This window comes from Misgurnus anguillicaudatus, chromosome 18, assembly GCF_027580225.2.
Source record: "Misgurnus anguillicaudatus chromosome 18, ASM2758022v2, whole genome shotgun sequence".
NCBI classification, from domain to species: domain Eukaryota; kingdom Metazoa; phylum Chordata; class Actinopteri; order Cypriniformes; family Cobitidae; genus Misgurnus; species Misgurnus anguillicaudatus.
Window position 1 is genome coordinate 3,425,950 of NC_073354.2, and position 25,900 is coordinate 3,451,849.

The 25,900-nt window shown below is 38.2% G+C and overlaps 1 long non-coding RNA gene across 1 annotated transcript; it reads left to right on the forward strand.

Annotated features, from left to right (window-relative positions):
- The first annotated feature begins 7,811 nt into the window (after nucleotides 1-7,811).
- Nucleotides 7,812-17,485, forward strand: LOC141350315 (uncharacterized). Its single transcript, XR_012358398.1, has 3 exons — nucleotides 7,812-8,071; nucleotides 8,268-8,499; nucleotides 17,432-17,485. It is a non-coding gene; the product is annotated as an uncharacterized lncRNA (long non-coding RNA).
- The last annotated feature ends 8,415 nt before the right edge of the window (nucleotides 17,486-25,900 follow it).

Sequence of the window (25,900 nt, forward strand, 5' to 3'; positions counted from 1 at the left end):
TTGTTTTATTTTGGAAACATGTGCTTTTTGGTGTTTTGAAGAATCAATGAGACTACCATACTACCAATAGTATTAACATAATAAATCTGATTCTTCTGTTAGCAAAATTTCATATTCACAAATGTCAATTTTTTGGTCAAAATCCCTGTTTCATATCATTTAAAAAAAGAAATGGAAATTTATATTGATTCTATAAGATACTCTTTGAAGCAAAAGGCACTGAAAACTTTGAAAATGTGTACTTTATTTAATATTTTATTGTAAATCCCCCCTTGCATATTTTGTATTTGTATTGTAACGGTGAAGTTTTGTAATTGTTGTATGTTGCTGATAATTCAATGTAATAAATGAAAAAATGTTTGTGGAAGTAAAGGGTTCTTCAGTGATTAACTCCAGTACATAAATTAAGAGAAACATGTATTTCACTCCATTGATTTGAGCAGATATTGTCATTCATGTCTTCAGATTTTTCTATATCTACACTAAATTTTATAAATAATTGCTTTTTACTATGTAAATCTTATTCCTACTTTTGTAAGTTCGCATATATAGTTTTTTTAGTTGGCATATATAGTTAAAACCTATAAAAAGTTTGGCCATTGCTGCAAGGTTTTAAAAAAATCATGAATTTGGTGGTAATGTGCAACTATGCTTACTACACTTACTGTGGTTTTTAAACCAAATTATTTGAATTTATTTGACAAAATATATACTTTTAAACCTTCATATATTTCAAATATTTCAAAATGTGTTTCAGGGGCAACAAATACATTTCTAATTTTACAATTAATTTTCCTGGCCAAAATATAAAAATTTGTATAAAATGTATAAGTAGGCCTGTATAAAATATAAAATGTATACTTTTGCAGTTGAAACGGTATTTAATTTTAATATTTTCAAACCTGTTTACATGTTTGTAACATACAAAGGTTTTCTTCCAATGCGACATGAATATAAATGCTTAAAAATATATTCATTTTTAAAATTTATTTCAAAATATACAAAAAATAAAAAAAATACATTTGTGTAAACATATTTAAAAAAAATATACATGGCCATTTGTTTGTATATTTTGAAATATTTTTTGCTGTATGGGTTCCTGCACACACACACAAACACACAACACTGACACACACACACACAACACTGACACACACACACACACACACACAACACTGACACACACACACACACACACACACACACACACACACACACACACACACACACACACACACACACACGCACACAATTTGATTTTCCCCCACTGTCTTTGCTGACAGCGATGTCCCCTCTATGTCTGACCTCCAGTCTGTAAACTTTCCACCCCTGAGCCTTAACCACTGCTCTACTGCCATCACACAACATCTACCTATATAATAAACAAACAAAATCTGCTCTTGGTGATTCTATGGCAGCATGTTATTACTAAATGCATGTATGCTTCCTGAAAGGTGGCATATATTTTCACATCAGCAATAAGAGTTAAGCCGTGTTCTTTCAATGCATCACTTGCTTAGCTATCCTTTCATCCATCTGCATGTTAGCCTTTTCAAATATTTCACTGGTTGTAGATGACAGATTAAGTGGTAATTCACAGGGCTGTTGAGCTATGGTCTCTGAATACTGATGTGCTAGACTCCTATACTCTGTTAGCACTGAGCAATGAGGCAGTTAAGACAGCAACCATTATCTCAGCAAATAGCCACAAGGGAGTCCTCCAGCCATGGCAAATGTCAGTTCCTATTTAAAATTATCCTTAAATCCTGCCATCCTGCATGAAACCTTATTTTAGACAAATCGTTTTTCCTTTCAAGACTCAAATGCTACCTTTATTTCACAACATATACACTATCGATCATGTGAGTATTGCAAATAATGAAATGCATGAGGCTAGAGACATGGCAAATTTTGATTTATTCCATACACATTGTGTGGAGAAATGTATGCTATATGTGGATGTACAAATAATTGTGCTCATTTAACTTCACAGGAAACACCTGAGAAGATAAGAGTTTTGCCGCAAGCCTGTCACACCAGGCAGTCCCACTACAATCCCCCTCACTGGACAGGGTGGAGGAAAAGTGACATTATCAACAACTTCAGTGGCCTTAAAGGCCGAGTCCACGATGTTTGAAAACGCTTTGGAAAAGGAGACGGGCCGACTACCAAAACACACTTATAGCCAATCAGCAGTAAGGAGCGTGTCTACTAACCGACATCCTTGCCGGGTTGTGTATGTGTGGGGCGGGTCTATCAACCGAAGGTCCAGATTCTATTGGGGTAGGGGCGTGTTTGTTTAGGTGATTTCAAATATCAACATTGGCTTTCAAACAACGTGGACTCCGCCTTTAATTATGGCCCCTGTTGTCAGGCAAATATTATCCAGAACTGCACATGTAATGACTGTTGGGGCAAAGGTGTGGTCCACCTCAAGCAGTCACCTCCAGCATGTCAAATATGTTATCTCATCTGTTGCGAATATAACAAGATTTATAAAAATCATTTGTCAGAAGTTTACCACTAACTAGCGGCCCACCGGTTGAGAATCACTGACCTATGCCATGTATTAAAGAAGTGAGTATACTCCGTACACCTGCATATACCCGGCAGTACACCACTGCTCATGAGCAACCAATCCCTTAATCAGAACCATTAAAACATAACTGTGTTTGCCCCAAATGCCAGCCATGTTATAAGATCTGTGTTTCCTGCCACCCTGGTAAAGAATGGCATGAGAGTCACCCATGAGATCTTTTTAGTGTAACGGTATCACAGACCAGATGGAGACAGATACAAAATACAGTTCATTAAAACACATGTCAGATGTAAATGACAGATGAATGACTGAAGGTTTCCTACGATGATCACAGTTAAGATGGTAAACAAGCACACACAGTCTTGACAGTCACTGAATACAAATATCACTTTACTTTTCTTCATAGATGGAGACAGTGAGGACGACAAAGCAGATGACGTGGACCGAAGAGCATGAGGACAGCGTGGGAGTCTGGCAGGTGGGAACAGCAAAGATTATATATTTATCTCAATTTCAAGAATTAGAACCTTAGGGGTCACACATCTGTATGAACACTAAAACAAATATGTGCGACTTATGAATACAGTGTCAGCCAGGCCTCAGAGAGACAGAAACAAGACATATCTTCTTTCATTGTGTGAAATTACAAACCTCACAGTCAACAGAAGAAATGGAGTGCGCAGTTTACTCAATGAACGTGTGTAAAATATACTTTCTGCAACGTTCAAGTGTGTAAAAGTGAAGGCAGTATTTTTGTCAAATGAAAATGGCAGATTGCATGCTCTGCTGTGTTTGGCGATGTTGGACTGTTGATTTGTGATAAGCGAGCGCTCTAACCTTGAGCATCCTGCAGTGTGTTCTCCCAGGACTGAGCAGTCTGTCATTCTCCTGAGAGACACCAAGTTATTAATGTGACAGTGGATAAAAGGACGTGTCAGCTGAGATCAATCACACAGCCTCGGCAGGGATAAGCACACATTTAATAGAACCAATCATCTTCAGCGGTAAGGCCAAGTTCAGGAACTTTCTCCTCAATGAAAATCATCTTTCAGAGTTTACCATGCCGTGTACTTATCAGATAAAGTTAATTGCAGCTTTATGGGTTTCGCTTTGACACATTATGCTTAAACAAAGAAAAATGTTAAAAGATTTTTATATTACATAAATCGAATGAATAATATTAAAGGGCCATTGATTAGAACTGAAAAGTTTTATGATGTGATAGCTGTGGGATTAGGGGGGCCAGATGAAATGACGGTGACAAATAAGATGGACTTGGAGTGGAGGTGTGGTTTTGGGTTATACATGCTCTCTGACATGTTTTTTTGTGATAGAAAGTGCACATTTATCTTTTTGCACAGCTCTGAACTCCTACGGGTGTATCCCGGATCTTATAAAATTCTCATATTATTGCCTTAATGAAGCTTTATTGACCTCATTTAACACTGCTTTAGTGCACATGTGTGTTCATTTTGCCTTAACTCTTAAAGGTTTGAAAGCACATTTTCTACAGGCCACACAGTTCCTGTACGTCAGGTTTGATTAATTTCTCATTGATTCACAGGTAAATGCTCATAGGCTTTAGATTGGAAGGAGATGAATGGAGAATAGTATTAGCAAAAAAGTGGGTCAGACCTGCAGTCTGGGGAGCATTTTACCTTGTCCTGCGCTAAGAGTGTGCCAGCAGCAAATGCAAAAGGGCCAGACTATTTAAAACAAACCTTAAAGAAACAAGAAAGGATGTTGAGCTATTAATGTTGCCTAATTATGAGCATTATAAAGCTTTATACAGTTAGTTACAGTCATTTAAGGTGCATTGTGTAACTTTAATAAGGATCTCTTGAGAGAAATGCAAATTTAATATGCATAACTATATTATCAGTGGTGTATAAAGACCTTACATAACTGAATGAACTGAAGTGTTTTTATTATCAGCTGTTTTTATCAACAAACACCGTGGGTCTCGTTACATGAAAGTCACTGTCATGTTTCTGTAGTAGCCCTACATGGACAAACTGTTCTACAGGGCGTGTTTTCTCCCTAAGTTGTCTCAGATGACAACATGTTTGTCCTATGGCGGCTACCGTAGCTTCTCATTGCGTTTCGAAATCGAGGTTGGTTGCAATTCGCAATCTCACTGCTAGAATTGGTCCCAGGATGAGGACTTTGCCAAATCACTACCGAAACGCATCAGCTTAAAACCCTATAACTGTCACTGTCCCACAGGTGGGACGTTTGGCATTACATATTTAAAACAATAATTACATAGCCTAAACCTACACCAATCTTGACAAACTATATACCGTTGGAAAGCTCTAAGAATGTAGTTTTAATATATCAACACCATTTTGAAAAAAAAAGTATGTAGTAAGAGTCATTTTCTAAAATGTCGCAGACCAACAGGTGGGACCAAAATGTTATTAAATATTTATTTGTAAATATCCCATTAACCTGAAATAACCTCGACAAACTATATATTGTTGGAAAGCTCAGGGAATGTAGTTTTCATATTTCAAGGCCATTTGATGATGGAAATTTAGTAGGGACATTCATTTTGTTATTTGTCACTGACCCTGTAGGAGTCCATATGAATTCATATATATTCATAATTCTAATATTCTTCAAAATGAATATATGAATCTTCAAAAATCTTGACAAACTATATATCGTTGGAAAGCTCGAAGAATGTAGTTTTCATATTTCAAAACCTTTTTGCATTAAACACAATGCAGAGACAGTAATTACTTAACTTGTGACAAGATATTGCAACTAACCGTTGACACCTAGTGGCCTTGGTTGGTAAAACCACTAAAAGTGTGACAGAAACTTCATTTTTTGTTATTTTCACCTAAAATTTGGTTCAGAACTAGTTGAGACTTGTGTCTTTATTGGTGTTTTGAGAGTAAAACATTTTAATTTTTATATACATTTGATTAGAGAGTATATACTTTATTGCATTATTTTTATTATTTAAAATAAATTTAAACTATAAATTGTCTTCTTAAAAAAGAGACCAAGATTTTGCTTCTAAACCAAAGAATGCCAGAGTTATAGTAATTTTAACGTGCAGATCACCTTTTCACCCCCCCTCAAAAGGGGCGGTGACAGTTATAGGGTTAATGGAACAGTGTGCGATGATGCGCTAGTTTATGATCAAATCAGAACATTTACAAGCGATGTTTCTCAAGACAAAGAGCACCTATTTTTAATAGCTTAAAATCAAAATATTTGTTATAATACAATGTGTGTGTGTGGTTTATGGTTAAAAACCATATTATTTTCCATATACGTATTTTTGTAGCTCCAGATTTCACTCTCTTCCTGAAACGCACACATTTGAAAAGCTCTGTGTCCCTTATTGGCCAGCTAATCAGTACGTTGTGATTGGCCTGACCTGAATACCTCTGATGTCAGCCGGAAATGTGATGCTCCTTACCATGTTTGAAAGATTCGGTTGCTAACAGGAGTTCATTTACGTCTTGTCTGCATCACCAATCCCAGAAAGTAACCTGTTGCCTACAATCCGTGTGTTTGTTGTAGCCCAAGAAAAGAAATTTATGTTGGAGATGATAACTCGCATCATCATTTATTTTGGGGTTTGTACCTTTTGCATATCATTAACATGTACTAATACACACTTACACACCAAAGGAAATGTAAAAACGTGAATCTGACAATAGGTGCTCTTTAACTCTTTCACATTTTTAAAATCCTGACTGTCCCCCTGGAATGAGGACTGTTTTTTGTTTCCATGGCGACGCATCAAATTTGTCACCTGAATGTGACACTTTCTTGCATACTTGCCAGAACGCATTAAGTTTCTTTTTTATTATAAACATTCTTATTGGCAGAAATGGACAAAACCACAATAAAATGTTTTAAACTTTAACTCACAAATGGGCTATGCTCTATATAGTCTGCAATTTGTTTTAGTAAAAACATTTGTATAATATCAGCATCAATACATGGAATAAACCAGTGGTTCTCAAACTTTTTTGGCATGCGGCCCCCCTTATGTATGGTGCATCCCTTAATGCCCCCCCAAAATATTTGGATATAAAATATTGAAAAGCTTAAAATTTAAATTAAACAAAACGTATACAATGTAGTGTTGTTGGTTATATAGCCTTATTTTTCTGAGGATTTATTTCACAGAATTTATGATAATATATTAATTTATTTTATAAAATGTGATTAAACTGGGGCCCCCTGGCACCATCTTAGGGCCCCCGGCCCCCAGTTTGAGAACCACTGCAATAAACCACCCAAATCCACATTTTTTAAGTTCTAATATGTAGTATTATATTTTATTTATATTTTTATGCATTTGGCAAACGCTTTTATCCAAAGCAACTTACAGTGCATTACAAGGTATGTTTTAACAGTGTTTGTTCCCTGGGTTCGAACCCATGACCTTTTGCGCTGTAAATGCAATGCTCTACCACTGAGCTACAAGTAAATCAATAAAAGCTATTATTAACAATTTAATTTATTTATTGTTTACTTGAAAATGCCTTGAATCGTTTTTACTAGTTTTACCACTGCATCGGATCACCGCTCTCCACTGATATGTTGACATTACTCTGTATTTATGAACTCTACATTTTATTGTGGTGTTTGTGAGATAAAATAAAACCACCTTGTGCATAAAAACACTGAAGTAAAGGCTGTTTTTGTGAATATAAATGACAGAGGCTCACTGTGTGCCATGAAAGCATTTTTAAATCAGTGTATTTTTCACTTCTAAAGTTCGGTACATGAAAAAAATACATCAAGGGCTTAAAATCATTGTTTGAGAAGCTGTATTATAATGAGAGTCTCTTCCAGCACACCTCTGTGTGTGCCTTGAAGGCCAGTTTGAATCTGACAGTACAGAAATCTCACATGATGGGATGTGAACAGATTCCAGTAAATCACTGGCTGTGTAAATGGACCAAAATCAAATGATCCCATGACAAATCGTTGTGTGTAAAGGACTTTAGTCATGTCCTCCTTGTTACTCTAACTAGATTCATGTGTTTGAATTATTCACAAATAATAGGCACATCTTTTTTCTTTTCTTATTTACATATTATTGTCTGTTAAATTGTTACGCGATTTCATGTTCACATTATACTGTTATTGGTCCTGGCCGAACCACAGCCTTGCTAATATTGTCACGACACGGAAGGGTTGTAAGGACAGGACGCAAATGCAAGGTTCAAAATAAATAACATTTAATAATAAAAACACGAGGGCAGACATGGTGAAGGCAGGAACACAGGAACATGAACAAAGGAACATTAACACAGGAACAGACGGGGTATCAATGACAATGATCCAGCAGTGAGCAAACAGAAGACAGAGGTATATATACACAGACTAAATGACAAACAGGTGTGATGAGGCAGGTAATTAATCAATAAATGTCCAGGTGATAACAATCGGAACAGAGACAAGACATGACACGGATTAACCGTGACAAATATACAGTTTGTCTATAATGCACTCTTGGTCACCTGATATTGCTTTCAAGGCTATTCGAACACCAAGGTGTTAAACTTTGATGCATAATTCTTTATACACCATTATGAACATGAAACAATACTTTAGATCTTGCAGCTTATTAAGAAAAAGTGTTATATGTGATTGGATTTTTGCACCATGTGTTTAGCTTTAAACACATTCTATAAAACAAGCATGTGACTGCTTTGTCTTTGTTTTATCAGTGCATGTATTTGTATTCCAGCAGTGTCCTCTTCTCTGGTATGATCTAGTTTAAACACACGTCTGGGAGTCCACTGGGAGCAAACAGCACAGGCCTGGCACTTCATAAATCTTAAGGACAGATGAGGGGAAGAATTCGACACACAGCAATGCAGCTAAAACACTTTCTCCAGTCCTGGGCGGAGCTTTGGCCACTCACTCTTCTCATCTTATTCTAGATCAGAGATGGCAGATGTCTGCCTTGTTTGGGTCAGGTAAGGTAAAGGATCTCCCATAAGGGAAGGCAAAAAACTTGTCTCCAATGAGCAGGTCATACCAGATCAAAGCTAATATTCTCTGTAGTCTTAGCTCTGGCTGGAAAGCATTTTTTTGAAACCAGATTATGAAAATAAGAAAACATGAAACATGATTTTCTGCATTGCATGTTTTATTGTAACACTGTAAGTTGATATAACAAAGTTCATGTCCATGTCCCTTAAGGGTAGGGTTACCAACTCTCTCACTCTGAAATACGGGACAAAATGTGCCTGTCGCAGCAGTGCGTATATGGTTTTGTATACAGTTTAAAGCCATTTGTCAAAATGATAGCTAATCTCCTAATTAAATATTAATTAATAGCCCTGGGAACATACATGGTAGGTTTATTAATTGTTTGTTAATTTACAGCAGGTAGCCTACTTTTAATACATAAGCCTACTTTTGAACCATTAACTTTGTTACCTGTCTAAAACAAAACACTTGTGACTCCCGCACTAAAGGTAAATAAAACGTTATCCCCTTCATTTTAATCTTGTTTGACACTCTTAAACATGTTCATTTGTGCTGGTGCTGAGGATCTGTGATTGGATAAAAGGTGTCGTGATCAGCACTGCTACTGCTTGTGGCTCGACTGACAGGGGATGCATCAAAGTAGTACCGCGAGAGCATTTCGATAGTGGCTTCTGTAGGATTTCTCGAATCCCTCTCGCGGGATTTTGATGTTATCTGCCTGTCGTTGTGGCGCCACATGAAGTCGAAGCCTGTTTTATCAGTCTCTGGTTAGATAGATCAAGCGTAGCAGTCAAAAAACGGGACGCGACACGTCCCGTACGGGACAAATAAATTAGGCTTAAAATACGGGACGTCCTGGCAAATCCGGGACAGTTGGCAACCCTACTTAAGGGACACTCCACTTTTATGAAAATAGGCTAATTTTTCAGCTCCCCTAGAGTTAAACATTTGATTTTTACCATTTTGGAATCCATTTAGCTGATCTCTGGGTCTGGCGCTGCCACTTTTAGCATACATTAGCTTAGCATAATCCATTGAATCTGATTAGACCATTAGCATCGTGCTCAAACATAATCAAGAACTTTGCTGCCGTACCATGCCTGCAGCAGGCGCAATGATATTACGCAGTGCCCGAAAATATTCCCCTGCTATTGAAAGTTACCAAGGGGACTATTTTTAGGCAGTGCGTAATATCACTACGCCTGCTGCAGCCATGGAACGGCAGCAAAGTCCTTGATTATTACGTCAGAATGAGAGTATAGTTCCTAGCCATATCTGCCTAGAAAATCACAACTTTTAATTTTCTGTCAGTCTTAGTACACAATGTAACTACAGAAGAGTCAAGTTTTAAACAGGAAAAGTATCAAAACTCTTTAGTTATTTTTGAGAGCGATGTTTATGGTCTAATCAGATTCAGTGGATTATGCTGCTAAAAGTGCTAGCATCAGACCCGGAGATTCCAATCCGAATGGATTCCAAAACTGTAAAAATCAAATGTTTAACTCTAGAGGAGCTATAAAATAAGCCTTTTTCAAAAAAGTGAATTGTCCCTTTAATTTTCCACTGGTTGGTGACAAAAAAACTAACCAGGAATGTTGTGACATTGAATGTGAATCTGCTGCACAATCTCAGAATATATTAAATATACTGTAAGGTTATACTGTAGGGTGAGATTTTGGACCAGTGAGATTTTAAAATCGAATCTGGACCTTAAGAGGGTCCAAAACTAGGGTACACTAGTATTAAAGAAACAACTTTCCAAAATGCTAAACTAACTAACTAAAATATCTAAGAAAATGTTGTCAAATTAAAGGTGCAGTGTGTAATTTTCTGCACAAGGATCTCTTGACGGAAATGCAAAAGTAATATACAAAACTATATCAGGGCTGTATAAAGACCTTTTTATAATGAACTATTATGTTTTTTTATTATCTTAGAATGAGACGTTTTTATCTACATACACCAAGGGTCCCCTAACGTGGAAATCACCATTTTGTGCCGCCATGTTTCTACAGAAACCATTAACGGACAAACTTTTTTTACTAAGTTGTCTCAGTCTATGACTATAGTCCCTTTCACACATACAGTCTTTACTGGTAATTTACTGGTAAATTGCAGTTAACATGTCATGTGCAGTGTTGGGAGTAACGCATTACAAAATATAATATATTACAGTAATATATTAGTTTTTGCTGTAACGCAGTAATATAACGCATTACTAATAAAATTTTGGTAATATTTTACTCGTTACAGTCTTAGTAACAAGCGCGTTACAACAATGCATTTCAAAATTAGACTGTGTTATTTAAATTTTTTTATTTTTGACCAATGCGCGCGACCAGCATCCACACATGAAAAAGCTGCGTGTAATAGTTATGGCTGCGTCCCAAACCGCATACTTCTAAGTTATACTATATAGTGGGCGAAAATCACTACTTCTCGTACTCTTTGCCTACTATATAGTATGGAAGTAGGCGGTTTGAGACGCAGCGTATGTCTGTTTCCACGTGCTGTATGCAACATGTTAATTTTTACTTTAACTTTGTATTTGAAATGCGATTTGGACGCGGTGCGCGTCAAATATAGACATGTGGAAGTCCGCGGCCATAAGCATTGACTAAAGTGGTCGCAATCAGGTCCGGTAGCGCCGCACACGCATAATTTTGCGAATAAGAGCACTAAGTAAAAGCAACAGAAAGTTTCTATCGGTCTCCTGTGCTGCTTGAACCTCAGAAGTAAAGAGACTTTTACAAATGTTGCCAGTAAAATCCATATCACACCAGCAATGACAAGGTAAGCTTTGCTATGATTACAGTGCTAGGCTATTCCTATGCTATCTACAGTTTTATTACAAAACAGCAACCTAAACTACAACATAACATTAGTGAAGACTTAAACATGGTTTTATCTAAATATAATTTAGTACATTTAAACATCACTGTTTAAAGTTTTACCAGCCTTTGTATGGGAGCCTATATTCATTGTTTGGCAAAAGCAGTGTTCCTCTGTTTGTCTGTGTTTTATATGTTTGTCTACATGTAATCCTTATATTGTACTGAAATGAGCTGTATTCCTTGAGGCCTGATCCTCCAATAGCACTTTTTGATAAGTTGTGTCAATCCAGTGCATGCCAGGTTTGTGCTGTGAATCTGAATTAAGAGTGATCACTTAAGAATAGAAATGAAAAGAGGTTGCGTGTCTTGCCATGTTATTAGGCTATAGGTTGCATTATAGTGGTCTCTAGCTCTATTGTGTTTGGTATGTGTACCATAATTTACCAGACTTTTACCAGATCATTTGTCTATGTTTTGATTCTGACAGTGATTGTTACTGTATTTTGCCATAAATCTTCACTTTTCCTATTCAAAGCTCGAGGGCCAACACATAACTTCTAGATTTATAAGCAGCAACAAACTACATTTTAACATTTTATAATGCCTAGTCATACTTCTGTTCTTTTGATGAAAGTAACTCAAAAGTAATGCAAAAGTAGTGTAACTCATTACAGTTCAGAGTCAGTAATATTGTAATGTAACTAATTACTTTCAAATGACAGTAATTTGTAATATATAATGTATTACACTTTGGAAGTAACTTGCCCAACACTGGTCATGTATGAACAGAACCTTTCCGGTAAATCAGTGCTCCCAATTTACCAGTAAGACAGGTTGTAAGATTACCGGTAATTTACCGGTAAGCGCTGTGTGTGAACGAAAAATATAGCATTACCGGCATTTAGAACGTACGATGTCAGACCGTGCTGACAGATCGGGCCAATCAGAAAGTTTTTTTATACAGGTGACGCGGTTTCCCCCAGACTGTTTACGGACTTTTCCACACACATGTTGCTTAAAGTCGAGCACACCTTAAGTTAACATCCACATTTCTTCACCAAAGTTGTTTAAAACAGCTTACCATCTAATTGCCAAATTGCCGATGTCCTTAGCACACCATCTGTGAAGCCTAATGTGCAAACGCGCAGGTTCCGTTTGACGCCGCCTAACGCAATGTTGTTTGGTCACGAGCAACTTCGCGACCGTTTGCCACAGATGTGAAAACAACAAAATACGGACCGTGGATATTAAGTCATAACCCGCTGTTTACAAATACGACACGGACGGAGCTCGCCGGCCACGCGCCACAGGTAACTTCCGCTTTCTCTCCGAGTTTACCGGTATTTTGATACTGATGTGTGAATGATGTCTTACTGGTAAAAAAACGGAACGTCACTGCATGTATGAACAGCACATTTTTGTATTTACTGGTAAATTCATTCTGGTAAATTCATGGTAATTTACCAGAATTACTGTGTGAAAGAGGCTATCGTCTATGAGGCCTACCGTAGCTTCTCTATGCGTTTCAAAAGCGAGGGAAGAGCAGTGGACTGAGCCATTGGTTGCAATTCGCAACCTCACCACTAGAGGGCGCTTAAATTTACACACTACACCTTTAACAGATTGTATCAATGCATTCTTTGGCACCTTCAAAATTCAAATGATCTTTGATCAAATGTATTATCTTTGAAAATTATTTATTTTATTATTTACATTTCATTTAGTTTAATCTTAATTCATCTGTTAAATGCGTGTGATTATTATTTGCCGAGGAAGCTGCTTCACCTCAATAAACCTGGAGATTTTAACCAACCCACTGCATGTGAGCCTGTATGTTCCTTCTCTGGAGGGACCTCTTAAAATCTGCCAAGATTTCCTTTGATGTTTTCTACTATGAAAGGAAAGAGGTCAATAGTCAATCCTATGAACACCCACCTTGTCAAGAAGTGGTAGAAGAGAAGCAGGGTCAGGGGGTGATTGTAAAAGCTTACAAGGGTAAATAAAACGGAGCCAAAGAGTGAGAGTGGCCTTTACAGGGCCAGTAAATTCTGAATGGAGTGTCAGGGGTGTTGTGTTTATGCTGTCTTTTATCACGTTAGCACTTTCAGAGATGCATTTGTTTCAATTTGAAGGTTAAAATATAAAATCTTGGAAGCAGGCAAAGGGAATAGCATGCCTGGGTTAGCAGCATTCATTAGGCCAGCATGAGTAGCGTTCCCATAAATGAGATACTCACTCTATACTTCTCCCACAATGACCATTTACACAGGATGGGTTCTTGCGTTCCATCTGAGCACATTTTTTAATACTTGGTTTATGTTCACATGAGTCAGATGCACATGATTGGCTGATAATTCCTTCACTATTCATGAGGGAGCACAGCAATACTATTAAATCTCATTTATTCTGCTGTTTTTTGTGTTGTACACAATATAGTCATGATGAAACATGCAGGAACCAATGAGCTTTGGTGCATTTTGATATCTTGTGTGTATTATTTACATACACTTTTGTTTTTACTTTATAGTCGTTTTGATTCTCCACACTATTTAGTTTATTGATTTGGTTGAAGTATAACACATAAGTTAACCGCATGGCATATATGTAGTTCCAAAGTTATGGATATGTATCCAGAATAAACAGTCTGCCCATGACTAAAAGCTTGTTTAAAGGGCTAGTTCGGCCAAAAATGATATTAAACACACGATTTACTCACCCCGAAGCCGTCCGAGATGCATATGTCCATCATTTTTCGGACTGACACATTTTCAGTTATTTTGGAAAATGTTTTAGATCTTTCAGTTAATAAAATGTGAAGTTATGGGGTCCACGTTCTTCAAGTCCAAAAAATGTGCATCCATCCTTCACAAAATAAATCCAAACGATGATAAACAAAGGCCTTCTAAGGGTAATCCGCGCCGTTTTGTGGTAGAAATATCCACATTTAAAACTTTATAAATGAAAATAACTTGCTTCCGGTAATGCCCCATCTTAGTCGCGTCTGCATTCAAGATGGGAGCGTTAGCAGCTTACAGAGGTTTCTCTGCTGCTGCTCTGTGCCCCCCCTCTCCGAATTTGTCATTTGTCACTAAGAAAGTGTGTACACTACGCTGATACTCTCTCCTGAATACAAAGGAGTATAAGGCTACGTTTACACGTGGGCGACTATTTTCATAAATGGACATTTCAACCTCTCCGATCTCAAAAATAATATTGTGCGTCAGTTTTCAGAAAAGTGTTTATTTACACGTACCCGTGCATATATGCCGTCAAGAGAAGCTCAAGCCCACGTAAGCCAATCACCGGTGGAGCTGGTGGTGATATGGACTGGTTCTTCGTGTTGGAGGGAGGAGTTGTTGCAGTAGGTGTTCGATGAAGTGACGTTCGATGAATGTGATTTCTCAACTCGCTCTTGCGGTACGTTGACATCATCCGTCTGTCGGTTCTTGCAACGCAGCATGAAGTCAAACACACTTAAAATTGCAGACCTCCGAGCACTTCTCTCTGCTCCTCGACATAATGGAGCAGCTGTATTTGCAAATACAAACACACGAAATGAGTTTGTACGAACACAAATGTGATCATGGAAGCATTCAGAGTAGCAGTCACATGTAAACATAGGTTGCACTTTTGATGTAGGCGCGAGCTCTGGCGCATACTATGACGTTGGCTGCCTAAACATCCGTTTGTCTCAGTTTACATGCAAGCGTGCAACCGAAGATTTACAAGATCTCCACTCTGGCTGGAGTTTTTAGAAACAATAGGTTTCAGAGGCGAGTTCTCCGTTTGCGTGTAAACGAGGGGCACAAACGAAGGTAAATATCTCCATTTAAAAAAAAAAAAACATGTACGTATAAACATAGCCTAAGATGGCGGTGCTACCGGAAGGTAGTTATTTTGGTTTATAAAGTTTTAAATATAGATATTTCTACAACATCACTGCGCGGATTACCCGCAGAATACCTTTTTTTATCATACTGGAGACGTTTGGATTTCTTTGGGGAAGGATATATGCAATGTTTTTGGACTTGAAGGACATGGACCCCGTAACTTTACTGTTTAGCAGCTGAAAGAGACATTTTCTGTGTTTGTCTGAAAAATGGACATATGCATCTCGGACGGCTTCGGGGTGAGTAAAACATAGGTTTAATATAATTTTTGGCTGAACTATCCCTTTAAAGAATTGTAATTAATTAATGGTAATTAATAAATTATTTATTAAATAGCTATTTCTTATTAAGGTTATATTGTTATTATTATTATTTATGTCTTTACCAAGTTATTGGATCACAAAATTTAAATGTGCTTGTTCCAAGTATATCCAGGTAGACAGTTCTAATTTTACTTGTTTTATAAAAACTGTCAGAGGTGGAAAGTAACGAATTACATTTACTCACGTTAGTGTAATTGAGTAGTTTTTTTGTGTATTTTTACTTTTTTGAGTAGTTTTTAAAATCTGTACTTTTACTTTTACTTAAGTATGTTTTATTTAAAGTATTGTACTTCGCTACATTTTAAATCATATCCGTTACTGAGTAAAAAAATATTTTAAAAAGCAAGGTGATAAAGACGCGCAACGGATGTAAATGGGCGGGGCCCGGAGGAACGCGCAAAAAGAACCATGGAGACGGACGAGACAGGCGCGCGCTAATGCAGACCCGCTTCAGTTCAAATCTTATGAAAGAAACCCCTGGTCATATTTAAGCGACCACTTTCCACTGACGCGAAGCGAGTGTTTCATTTCTATGAAAGGTAGGATTCATGCTCTTAAGTACGAAATTGCACGACGCGTTTTTAATACCATGCGCATTATCTTCCGAGGTCTAGCAGCTTCGCGTCAAGTCAAACACAACTTCAAAACGTCCTCGAGAATGCGCAGGTCATAAAGGGTTCGTTATAGTCGTGCGTAGGTCCTACGGCGTAGCAGCGACGGCGTAGGTTCCGCGTCGGTTTTCATTTATACTTTTGCGTCGTCGTCCGCGTCGACGTGCAAACACACGCGCGACCGCTGGTAGGCAGTATCCACGCGTGTAACCACAGTAGCAGCACAAACGTGAAAGAAGAAGAAGCTTAGCAAGTTAACCCACAAACGCAGAAGAAACAGCAACTTGTTGTGTATAATTTGAGAAGACCAGCAATGATGGAAGTAAATAAACAGCGACTTTTGATGCAGTTTGAGTTAAATCACTCCTCAACTTGGCTCATCTTTGTTTTCACCGTCACAAACGGAAATACCTATGACGCATTCTTTTTTACCTGACGGAAGGGGTTCTGGTGGACCAATCACAGCGCTTGCGGTCCGCGTAGATCTGACGCGCTGTTAAATTTTTTGTGAGGTGCGCGTCAGGCTACGCAGAGCTACGCACAGGCTACGGATAGCCTACGCCGTAGCTACGGCGTAGAACATACGCACGACTATAAATCGCCCTTTAGACATTGCAGAGAGAGAGCGCGCGAGAGAGAGAGAGAGAGAGAGAGAGAGAGAGAGAGAGAGAGAGAGAGAAGAATTAAGGTCATCAGGTACCCAGGTCAGGCAAGTAAGAAGATAATAAACGTGTCAAATGTATATAGGCATGGCACTCATCTCATTATATGCTCATTTAAACTAGATATATAGTTTAATAAAATAATTTATGTTACCAGCAATACATTAATTACAACCTTACTATAGTGATTGTATTTACAAGCGTTATTAACGCGTTAATTTTGACAGCCCTAGTTATAATGCATAGATTTATTTATTAACCCAAAATGTGTTCTGTCCAATATTTACAGAACACCCAAATTGGGGTAAAAAATAACCCAGCAGTATTTAGTAAATGATTTTATTTTACTATAAGGGACACACATGCTGATAAAAATGTATACCTTGTAATGCACTTTGGATAAAAGCATAAATGTAAATTTGGCTGTCATTTAAATTGCTAAGAACTGAAATTACAAAAATGGCAGCATTTAGACAATGTCAACCATTTTTACTCTTATGGTAATGTTTACATGCCAGCAGATGGCAGTACTGACTGTCTAACACATTCTAGTTGGGTCAAGTGACAGCTTACATTCACTGTCTCTCTGTTACTAGTAAACATCCGGGAGGCATTTCGCAGGTATCTCGGCACAGAGAAAGGAAACCATGCTTATCAGAGCCAAAAAATGGAATTACAAGTGGCAACGTGGATGAATGCCAGGGCCGTGTAGAGGCAGCAATGAATGCAGGGGGCTTCACTCGTGTGTTCTTCGTGTCATTTCCCTTCCTTAAACCCTTACAGCAAACAGGCCCCTTTAAAAACCTGCTACTGATGTGATGAATGCTCACTGCTCATAGGAAGAAATTACTCATTTCCTAATTGACTCAGAATTGCTTCATCACTTCACGAGTGCTCATTTGGATGCAACGAGTTGGCTAATTAAAATGCTCTCAGCAAACATTGACAAGCTTTTCCCTCAATTACTTGAAGGCTGATCACATTCAAATAAACACGTGTAACACTGGTGCCAATGAAATGCCATATTTGTATTAGAACAGAGCTTTTAGCTGGGAAGGCCATTGTGACCTTGAGATTTCTCGCATGAACTTCATTGAATGTGCTTGGAGCACCATCCGAAGCAAATCTCAAACAGCACAGTTATAGACAGACCGCCAGTTGACGGTCTAATGCGTATGCGGACAAAATTGCAAATGCTTTCCAAAACTCATTATCTGACAATTTTCAAGGTTGTCAGGGTGCACAGGTGTTACACAGTTTATCTTGAATTGAAGCTCATTAAACTTGAAACCACCAAAGCTATTGTTGTGTATGCGTGCAGTTTAACATCTGTAAGAAAATGATGACTAGTGAAGCGATTGCGTTCATTTTGCATGAAAGAAATTATTGCATATTGCACAACCTCTACAAGTGCTGCAGTGTTGGAGCATGAATATTCACTCAAAGCACAATTCGTTTAGTACAATTACAGAAATCATAACTACAATAGATGTAGTAATTAGGAAGCAAGAGCCTGTTTCCATAGCTACAGTGCTGGGAAATGAAATCAGTATCAGTGTTCAGTGAGTATTTAAACTATTATTAAATATACGTTTGCACTGAATATTTAAATCACTCTGCGTGCACTTTAGATGCTCTTTGTGAATTTCTAATATATATTCAGTACTAAACATTAAAAATAAAGGTGCTAAACAATGTCTTAAAAAGTTTAAACTTTATAGGCCTACTTCTGATGTTATACTGTAGAGCTAACACTTGTTTAACTTGATATTTTCTGCAGTGAAGTTAACACACTTAAAATAGCGTTTGAGCTCAAACTGAGACTCACACATTACTGTTTGTGTTTCCAACAAAACTTTTAATTAACCTTCTTCTAACATTTATTTTGAGATACAAAAAGGGGAATACCACACACTTTTCTGTCACATGCACGGCTCGTCTGTATGGGCGGGGGGGCAATGCCCTACCAAAATATTGAATATTGAAAACTCTATATTAAGAGTTATACTAATATTAAGAAAACTGTTAAGATGTAAAATGAATCTTTGGTGTCCCAAGAGTATGTATATGAAGCTCAAAAACCATTACAGCATGTTAAAATTGCCACTTTTAGGTGTCAGCAAAAATGTGCTGTTAATGGGTGTGTCCTTTTAAAGCAACACTATGTAGTTTTTTTTACCTTTAAATAATGTCTCTAAAACTATTTAAATGATAGAACAACTTTTAACTGGACAAATTGTACTGTTGCTGCAACCTGAGCAGCCTCCTAGCTGCTACAAGCACACTCTGAAAGTGGCGGTGGAGGGTAGGAAACACAGCCCCGCCCCTACCGCTGCCTGCAGAAGAGTGTCTGATACCAGGCACTGTTGCGCTTTTCAACCACATGGGGGAGCTGTAAGTCATTTTTACATGGAAACTACATAGTGTTGCTTTAAATGCAAATGAGCTGATGAAATGCAAACACTAAAGGGCTCATTATAGTCGTGCGTAGGTCCTACGGCGTAGCCACGACGGTGTAGGTTCCACGTTGGTTTTCATTTATACTTTTGCGTCGTCATCCGCGTTGACGTGCAAACACACGCGCAGGCCGCTGGTAGGCAGTAACCACACGTGTAACCACAGTAGCAGCGCGAACATCAAAGAAGAAAAAGCTTACCAAGTTAACCCACAAACGAAGAAGAAACAGCAACTTTTTGTGTATAATTTGAGAAGACCAGCAATGATGGATGTAAATAAACAGCGACTTTTGATGCAGTTTGAGTTAAATCACTCCTCAACTTGGCTCATCTTTGTTTTCACCATCACAAACGGAAATACCTATGACGCAGTTTTTTAACCTGACGGGAGGGGTTCGGGTGGACCAATCACAGCGCTTGCGGTCCGCGTAGATCTGACGCGCTGTTAAAATTTTTGCGAGTTGCACGTCAGGCTACGCAGAGCTACGCACAGGCTACGGATAGCCTATGCCATAGCTACGGCGTAGAACTTACACACGACTATAAATCACTCTTAAGGATGGTGATGGTTTGTTGTAATTGAAACTCAATAGTCAATTATCTCTCTTTCCTTCTCTCTGCACTAAATGGCAGTGCTGTGTTTGTATAGTGCAGATTAAGGGGCAGTATTATTATAATAAGGTCCCCTTCTGACATCACAAGGGGAGCCAAATTTCAATGACCTATTTTTTTTCCACATGCTTGCAGAGAACGGTTTACCAAAACTAAATTACTGGGTTGATCTTTTTCACATTTTCTAGGTAAGTAGGGCTGTCAAAAGATTAATCGCGATTAATCGCATCCAAAATAAAAGTTTGTGTTTACATAACTGTGTACTGTGTGTAAATATTATGTATTTACATTCATCTATATATTTAAGAATTATTTGCACTTAAATACTGTTTATACATTTATATAATTTATATTATATATAAATACAAATATTTTATATTTAAACATAACCAATTTGTCTTAAATATATACATAATTGGGTGTGTTTTTATATAATTATACACCGTACACACATATGTTATATAAACACAAACTTTTATTTTGGATGTGATTAATCGCAATTAATCTTTTGACAGCCCTAAGCATGGGGACTCAATTATAGCACGTAAACATAAAAAATGTCCCCTTTAACCTTATCAAAACTGTTAACTCGTAAATGTGTCTAATAATTTTTTTACAAATATTTTCGGAGCTTCTAGAATATTTTAAGAGTCTCATAGAGTGAGATAAATATACAGTATTAGGAAATTAAGCACATGGCTCGGTTAGCTACTGTATGTAATGTGTTCCCTTTCCGAGCTCAATAGCGCCCCATGTAAATTTGTGGTGAAAAATGGAAATGCAGCGAGCCCTGATAGAAAGCCATATCTAACTTTTACTTTACATAAACAAAGTTCCGGATAATGTTATCATTCCGCGTAATCAAAGTGCATATTAGAGTCTATGTGACAGAATTAGTATGGCTGATTCTCTATGTTGTGATAATTGTGAGTGCTACAAATCAACTCTATTGTAAGTGTTACAATGAGCTTTTATTACATAATTATTTGAAAGATTGTCAGTTTATGAGACAATGGTCATCAAACAACTTTGCCCTGACAAGCCAAACAACCAATGGTAAGTCGTTCAATGGGGCATTTAAAGGGTCGTGGGATAAAACATTGGCTGTCTGGTTGTATTAAATGTAATAAAGTGTTTTATTTCACATGCTTAGTTTTTCATTCTTCTTAATGGGGATGAGTGGATGTGTCACAAGTCGGGGCTGGCCACTAGTGTAACACAAGCCACGCCCCTTCTTAGTTTCCACCTCGAGGAGGTCCCCAAAGCCAACCCAATGACCAGACAACACAAGTGCACGTAAGTATAAAAAAATAGAATTTTTCTCTGGTAACACATCTTCTCGCTCACATCTCCAGCTTGGGACAGGGTACAGTAAGTACGGTACAGGTAAGGTTTTTCCTCGTTCACTTTCTCTCTTCACAGGCTGCTGGCTGGGACACAGAACGACAGTTATTCACACTGCTAATGACTCGCTCACCTCTCCAGCTTGGGACAGCGTACAGTAAGTACGATACAGGTAAGGTTTTCCTCGTTCACTTTCTCTCTTCACAGGCTGCTGGCTGAGACAGAGAACGACAGTTATTCACACTGCTAATGACTCGCTCACCTCTCCAGCTTGGGACAGCTTGCAGTAAGTACGGTACAGGTAAGGTTTTCCTCGTTCACTGCCCTCTCTTTTCCGCTTCCTGGACAGGGGCACCCTTTTGGAGAGGCTTCGGGACAGGTGGGATCTAACTCCGCCTTCCTTCTCCCTCAGTAGATGTTCTGTACATATACACAAGCAAGCGTTAATCTTAGGTTCTACTCACTCAGTCTCGAGCAGTCGAACTCTTCACCACCCTCCACAGAACAACCCAGATCCAAAAGATGGCTGCCGACTATCACCATGGTAAGTATTCACATCCAGGGGCTCGCCCACAGCATAGGCCAGATAGTAGGAGAACTGGTACCCGCAGCCTTTTGTTTTCCCACGGCGGGGTTGGGGGAGGCGGGGTTTTTCTGACAATATACACACACAGCAACACACTGCACCACTCCAAAGTGTATTTCCACAGCAAACACAGACTCACCCACAGCACTCAAAGTGTACACTTAGGACGCCCCGTCTTCCTCCACTTCACCAGAGTCCGTTAGGCGATTGTTAACGCGGGCCAGTCGCGTCCACGTCACTGTAGCTGCCCCACTCTCGCCTCCCTTTCGGCTCTCCCACCACACTGCTCCGTGGCAGGGCCGTCACTCCTTTCACTGGAGTCCTTCAATATAGACAGAGTAAATAAACAGCGTAATCTAAATCAATAGTGTATACTCACAGTCGCTGTACAATCCTCTCCGATACTCTCCTCTTCCTTATGCACCAATATATATTTCCAACAGCACACGGCGAGGTGTTTCCTCCTAGTGGCAGTGCTACACAATAATTCCGTTAAGTTCTAATTTCTTCATAGGGGTAATCACTCACTCTAACTCCGTTTTCTTCTGTTTCGTTTCAGTTTTCAGCGGTTTCCTGTCGTCTCCCAGCTACTACGGTTTGTTCTGTCCTACACAGCCACGCCAGCTCCAGCAGCGAAGACACCCAGCAACAACAGACAGCGCACGACAGCAGCACCAAACAACAACCCAACTGTGTTTTTAGACGATCCTTTTATACTGCCTTCTTTGTTGTGTCTTCCAATCCCCAAACGCTAATGTTAATAAGACGCAACTGTGTCGAATCAGCTTATTTTCGTCCCGCGGCGTTTACCGGAAGTTCCGGTGTTCCTGTTTTCCCATCTGAAACACTTCCGGGCGGAACCAAACTCTCCTACTTTTGGTTCCCCCCCTGGAAAGATCGTCACCGTGTGACAGATGTGTGTGTGTGTGTGTGTGTACCTGGTAATTATCACGTTGTGGGGACCAATTGTCCCCACAAAGATAGGAATACCAGTAGTTTTGTGACCTTGTGGGGACATTTTGAGGTCCCCATGAGTAAACAAGCTTATAAATCAAACAGAATGATGTTTATTGAAAATGTGAAATATCAGATAGTTTTCTATGATGGTTGGGGTTAGGGAATGGGGTAGGTTAGGGGAATAGAATATACAGTTTGTACGCTATAAAATGCATTACGTCTATGAAATGTCCCCACAAAACATGGAAACCAGAATGTGTGTGTGTGTGTGTGCACTTAAAAGGGCTAAAAAATAAATTAATCAGTATTAGAGCGCCCCCTAAGACTGAATTACAGAAGGACACTATGCCTCTGCTCAGTGTTCTACATGCGATCAGTCATTTAAATGTAAAACGTATACCAATAGCGGTTAATAGCCTACAATACAATCCAGAATCTGCCCCACTTAAATTGATAGTCTACCGCTACTGTTCTGTCGGTTTGCATATTATTCCATAATATTCCGCTCATAATTGGTGCTGACTCCTATCAAATATTAATTCTGTCTCAGCAAAGATTTTTTAAAAGGTGCACATGTTGCTTAAGCTTGACAACCTAAGGCTGACCGGTACTTGGAATATTAGCAGATTTTCATAAACAGTGTTTTTATACCCACCCAGAGTTATGGGAAACTCTTAATAACACCCAGACAGATCTGTTCTGGAACATATTGTACCTGCTTTTGACAGGTGACGTGGAGAAGCAGTAGTGTACTCATGTGCCTTGTTAAAACAGTGCTTTACATTACATTCTTGACCAACCAGTAGGTCAACTTTTCCACTTAATATTTCATAGTCTTCAAACTGTTCTGAAGACTAACAAACTATTTTTAAAAGTGTAAGGTACGGGAACCTGTGTTAAAATTATCATTATCGCACCACTCGTACCAAAAAAACAGAATCACCAGTCTGTCTTGAGTTCATAATACCTGCAGAGTTACAGTCATTTCAAAAGATGTTTCACAGCTTGTGCCTGAGCTGAAAATTGAAATGCTCATTTCTGAATATAGGTTTTTCTTCTCTTCTAGCTTTGCTCGCTTTACTTTTCTGAGCTGTGACTAAAACATACATTTCATACATATTGATTCTGAAATGACCAATTAAACAATAATATTATGCCTAATGCAACAAAATTAAACATAAACCAGGAACAAAACCTGATGGTAATGACCTGTAATCACTGGCATTTATTCATATTGTTTTGCATGACAGTGTATTTATCATATTTATTATACAGGAAAACAGTACTGGGGTGCGTTCTCCGATAACGTTGTCTCTTAGCGCGCTAGGAAGACTCTTAAGTTAAACCTTAACTACAGGTATACCTTTCCTACGTGTGTTCTCCGATCTATACCTTAGGATGTTGCTTAAGGTAAACCTTCTTAAGTTTAACCTTAGCGGGTGCCGTCCATGGAGGAGGTGCTGAATAGGTTGATATCGATTGCTCGACATAAAATAAAGTGGGTTGTGCAAGTACTTGGCTGTGCATTACACTTAAAATATATAAAAACAAACTGCTGTTGTTCATTAGTTCACGCATTTATTGTGCTTGGACAGTGGATACGCAGGCAGCGCGTTAACAATGTGGATAAAGCTTAATGGACACATTTCTGGAGCCTGTCTGTCTAAATATAACATATCAAATATTATATAATAGCCTATAAATATATAGTATGATTGCTTTAGATTTTAGCTTTAATTAGTTTTAATGTGGAAATTTTGTTGACCTTAGACTATACAAGCAGTAATCAAGTGCACAGTTTATTTTGAATGTTTATAAAGAATATGGCATGCAGTTGCCTCAAAGTTATAAAACATTAAAAAACTTTGATGCAAAGTCGAATTAACATTAATAATCATAATTATTTTTTGTAATTTTACCCGATTTATTTATGCAGCTAAAATACTAGCCGTTAGACTAAGATTTAACGGATATGAAATGCACAAATGAAATATAGGATTCGCTGTATAGCTGCCAGTTTCACCAACTCCATCACCTAAAATATATTTTTTAAATAGTTTCTTAATCCCGTAGCATTTAATAGTTCACAGTTGATGTCCCTTTGGAAAACATAATTAAAAATCTAACAACCATCAATGCAATGATGTCTAATTATGTAAATGTTTTATTCTTTAAATATAAAAAATATTTGCCTAATTAAACACGGAGTGTATTGCATTTTTTTTTTACAAATATTTAGTTATATAGACTGCAATGTAAGCTTTTATGAAAGTGATGGCCCCTAGTGGAGTCATGTGGGATAAGGTATAGCTAAGAGTGCTCCAGACCAACCTTCCGAACGAATGACTTACAGAAGTGATACGTAACTAAGAACGTTTCGGAAAACACGTATTAGCGATAAGGTACAGCTTAAGGTACAACTTAAGAACGACGTAGCGTTAAGGTAGTTTCGGAGAACGCAGCCCTGGTCTTCCTTTCAGTCCCTTCTTTTTGACATCAACATCACAAGTTTTCTTATTTGTTGATTTCTTAAAATAGGTTGGTTTGAGTTGTATAAGACCTTCCTGTTTAAGGTCATGAACGCTTAAAGGACAAGTTCTGTATTTTACACTTAAAGCCCTGTTTTCAGATTGTTTATGATGAAATAGAACGGTTTTGACTGAAATTTGAACATATGATGCTGGCCCGAGAATTTTCGTTTTTTTGTTGTATCACCTCCCACCTCTACAATGGGTTTATAGGTGCACAGGAAAAATCCTTCCTAAAATGCATTAAACTTTCGTTTACAAAGATGTGAAACTCACCGAGTGGTCAGGGGTGTTCACTGAGATGCTCACACAAAAATTGCTGCAAAAGATGCTTTCCAACAGGTTTTATCGTAGTTTTTGTATTAGATGTGCTGTGAGGAACAGTATTACTCCGCGCCGGGAACCCGTTTGTATTCTTGCAATTGGCAAAGGCGGATTATCGCCACCACCTGGGCTGGAGTGTCTATTATTCAAGCTCTAAGCGGAAGAATGTACGGATGTGAGGCGTTTGGAAAAATAGGTCCACAAGTTTACAATGAATGCTAAAACACCTGTTGGAAAGCATCTTTTGCAGCGATTTTT